Source organism: Glycine soja, chromosome 7 (assembly GCF_004193775.1).
Source record: "Glycine soja cultivar W05 chromosome 7, ASM419377v2, whole genome shotgun sequence".
Taxonomy (NCBI): Eukaryota; Viridiplantae; Streptophyta; class Magnoliopsida; order Fabales; family Fabaceae; genus Glycine; species Glycine soja.
The window spans coordinates 46,095,285-46,099,841 of record NC_041008.1 but is presented as its reverse complement, the minus strand read 5'-3'; the positions used below and the strand labels follow the sequence as shown (position 1 = coordinate 46,099,841).

At 33.5% G+C, this 4,557-nt stretch overlaps 1 pseudogene; it reads left to right on the top strand.

The window, feature by feature from the left end:
* The first annotated feature begins 475 nt into the window (after positions 1-475).
* LOC114417765 lies at positions 476-3,970 on the top strand (annotated as a pseudogene).
* The last annotated feature ends 587 nt before the right edge of the window (positions 3,971-4,557 follow it).

Below are 4,557 nucleotides of genomic sequence, written 5' to 3'. Positions count from 1 at the left end.
TAACTTCGAGGAGTAAAAAACAGACCGTAGTAGCAAGATCTAGTGCTGAAGCAGAATTCAGATCAGATTTGGGCTTTAAATCAAATGAAACTATTAGTTTGTACCGTGACAATATGTCCGCTACAACACTTGCTCACAATCCCTGTCCAACATGATAGAACAAAACATGTGGATATTGATAGACATTTCACCAAAGAGAAGCTTGAAGCTGGAATAATTTTCTTTCCCTTTGTAAAATCTGAATTGTAGTTGTCTATAATGTTCTCACCAAATGAGTGTCAAGCAGAGTGTTTAATGAATCTCTATTCAAGTTAGGAATGTGTCATATGTCAAATATTCTATTAGCTAATATCAGGCTTCTTGAATTTGAGATTTAAAAATAAATGTAAAAATTGAGGAAATTGAGAAAAGAGGTGGTGAACGGCAGTGTTGTGTTAACAATGACGTTAAGTAGCGCCATTCTGTATCTGTGGCTTCAAGGCCTGGGTGACTCTGGCCCCGCCAACGAACCCATCAAAAGCTTATTCACTTCTTCCCAATTCAAAGACACCAAATGGTCCTTCCCTTCCGCCCCTTCCTCCCCGTCACTTGCAACTGTATGTCTCTACATCCTTCCCTCTCTATAATCATCTTTATTCCCCGCTACCCTTTCCATGTTTAACATTACTCAATTTCTCTATAGTTTCAAATTAATTTTCATTTTGCATCCCGGTTCGTAGATCGGCAATGCTGTGCACAAAATTGAGCTTCTGATTTACTCAATTGTTATTTTCACTCTTGCTCTAATTTTATTTTCTAGTTCCATACCAATTTAAATTTATATGATCACCACTCAAATCTCAACCACCAAATGTTTACCTAATTCCACAGTATTTTTTTTTTTTTTTGGACTTTTGCTCTTTATTCTCAGGTCCATCCCTATGTAATTGAGGTGTTTGGGAGATCATAGCGTACGTAAGTTTAAGGAAATCATTAGGAACTGTTAATTAGAATTTCCGTTCTGACTGATGGTCCTTGCTTAATATTGAATCCGTTTTCTGCTCGGTATCTTTTATTGTACATGCATTCAAATTTTCTATAGCATATTATCATCATCTAAGATGGCATTTGTTGACATCATTACAATCCTGTTTTCTTTTAGATACAATGCTATGAAAATGCCTTAAAGCTTTCCCACTTTAAAAGATAATTAACATATTATTCTGATTTGCTATTTTTGTAGATGGTTCTGTAATGCCTTCAAGGTTTGACATTCTTGAGATTCCTGTGACAGCTGTAAGCATAGCTTTCTATTCTCTCTTGGATTATTTCTTGGATAAGCACTCTTTTTTTGTTTGTTTTTGTTTAATATTAATGTTGTATCATGAACAATCTTGTAGGGAAAATAATAAACGCTATAACAAGCTATAGCTTTTCCTATTTTTTAGAATGCTAGGGGCTTCTATATCTCCTTTTTTTCTCGTTTCCTGTGTTGCAAACTGTTGTCAGAATGTAATTTGGAGTACATATATTACGTTTGAAGCAAATTATAATTTTTTCATTTACAAAATGTGAGACAGTGAGCATAATTCGGTTGAAAGCTTCGCTCTGTTTTTATCATGGCAGTGTTAACTGTTCACCAATTAAAAAAATCATGAAATCTGTAGACTGTTCTTCTGTGTTGCCTCAATAATACAATAACTTAAGTTCTCATTGTGCTCAAATGAAATATATGACTTAAATTGATAAGAATCTTCTAGACTTGGCAGCACAATATTGGTCCAAACTTGAAGCTGCCTTCTTTGTCATATGTACATTTAGAATTTTACATTGATATGTCAGAACTTTTTACATCTGGTCATAGTTATTCTTACAGTCTTTAATTTTATCAATTGTAATGTTCTTTTTGAAAAAAAATCTCCTTATTTGTGGTCCTAATTTAATTGTCAATTTCTGCATTATGCTAGCTACACCCTTCTCTTAACCATGTAATTTTCAGGTCAACTGTCAACAATTGGGTGATTATGAGCATGACCAATTTTTATAATGAATTTTGTTGAAACCATATGTCACTGCATCTTGTAAATGTCATGTAACAAGCTTAAAGAGTGTCTCTTTTCTTTTTTCATTTTTTACTTCAACTGCTTTGGTTACTAAAAAGCTTAGTGCACTAGCTGAGCAACTTGAGTTAGGAAGTTACTCTTATCCTGTTCAGGATGATGTTGATATAATCAATCTATGCTGAAAAACGTTTTGCTTATTTTTGTCAGGATTCTCCAAATGACGAGAGTAGTTTACTTAAAGCTGTTCAAAATGTGCATGCTACTATAGACAAGGAAATAGCTGCTGGCATAAACCCTAACAATATATTTATCTGTGGATTCAGTCAAGGAGGTCTCTCTTTTATTTCCTAACAAACTACACCAGAGGCAAAGCAGGTACTTATCTTCTATAGTAGTAGTATATGTGCCACCTTAATATTTTTTCTCTCGTGTTTCTTTTTTTGTCAAGCTTAGCTATTTTCCGTCCATTTTCTTCAAGAGTAATTAATAATTATTATCATTTTGGATGGGAAAATAAAAGGGTTGCTGCAACCAATTTGGTTCCATACTAACCACCCTTTGGATCCAAGGTTTTCATGGAAATATTGAATTTGACTTTATCTTTGTTCTTTGGGTTTTGGAACAAGATATTTGATGTATGTCCCAACAAAAGTGCACCGACCCAACTTAGGAAACAACATGCATGGCCTTAAATACACTAAACAATTTAGGGGATGTTTGGTTTGACTGTTTTTTATTTTCATTTTCACTGAAAACAGGAAATGGTAATAAAAATATGTTTGGTTGGATTTTTGAAAACATTTTCAGTGAAAATGAAAATAGAAAACAACCAGAAAATGAAAATAATAAAATTTCGTTTTCAGTATTTTCAATTGAAAACAGTAACCTCATTTTGAGTAAAATATAAATGTGATGATAAGGAATGTAATTTTAAGCAAATATAAAAATACAAAAAAGAAAAGAAGTCAATATATCATAAATTTTCAGTATTTTTAATTCCTAAAAAAAAACAAGAAGTCAAATCAAATATATTTTCAGAATTTTAATCTTTTGAAAATGAAAACAGTTTTTAGAAAATGAAAACAGAAAATGAAAATGCAAACCAAACCCACCCTTAAATTTCTATCTTCATTCACTATCAAGCATGGATGCCAGCTATGTTGGTTTTCCTGATTGGGGCATGTGGTTGTTGATATTTAATTTTCCTTGGAAGAATGACACTTCAGTCTTTAACTGTTCTTTTCATTAGAATTTAGAATCACTTTCATGATGCCCTGAGCCTGACACTAGAATAACTTAGTATCAAAATGGGGTATTTTTAATATGTAAATACATTTGTATAGCCTGTCCTTATAATTTTTTACTCAACTGAATTTTGCGGTATGGAGTTGTCATCTGTTCTATTTTTATTGACCTATTGTATTATATGTAAATAAATATCCACAGACACCCATACTATGGTCCCATGGGCTGGTTGATAGAACGGTAATGTTTGAGGCCGGACAAGCAGGCCCCCCGTTCCTTGAATAAATTGGTGTGGGATGTGAGTTTAAGGTGAATTCTAAGTTTTCAACAATTTGATTATTTGTCCAATAACCCCCCTTCTGGCCATCATCCACACTGACATTTGTTGTGATGGCAGGCTTATTCTGGTCTAGGCCACTCGATAAACAATGAGGAGCTGCGGTATCTTGAGTCATGGATCAAGTCACTCCTACAGATTTCTTTCCAATAATTATTTCAGCCTGGAATAGTATAATCTAAACATAAGCTTGCACCTGTGGAGACCCCAGATCAATTTGTTTATTTTCGTTTTATTCATATGTTTAACGGGAATGGAAATTACCTTAATGTGTATTTCGTATAACGTTGCATACTTATGTCTGAAAATTTTCACGTCAATTTGCAAGTTCACGCTGAAGCTACAATACATGTGCCTATTTGGATTCACGTTCTACTAGCAAGAATGCACAGTGAAACTTTAGACTATTACGTATAGCTTCCTGCTTGACGCAGTCATCAGGTGCAATTTTACTGTGATGCAATGCGATAACATACAAGTACATAGCTTCCATCTTAATGTGTGTCTCCTGTTGGCTGACGCCAAACCAAAACCCCCCTATCTATATGTATTTGGTTGTGTTTTAAACACACATAAAACACAATAAATCTACGCCAACGGAGGTTGGAGAAGTTTCTCTCTTCAGTTTCTGTAATTCATGTTAAATATGCTCTCCCATACCAAATGCACGAGTGCACAACCACATGCTTCAGACCCTGTTTGGTTTCGCATTAGTTCAGAATAAATTTACGTCAACCCTAGATCAGTTTGTGTTTGGTTTGTCGTTAGAGACTTGATTATGGGTCTATAATCGATTTTAAATGTTTTTATATATTTAGTTTTATGTTATAAAAGATTTCAAAATTAATTTTAAGTTGAAACAATTTTGAGTATTTTTTGTGTTGAATAAAAAAATTTGTGTTGAGTTTAACTCTTAACTTGATTCTATAATAA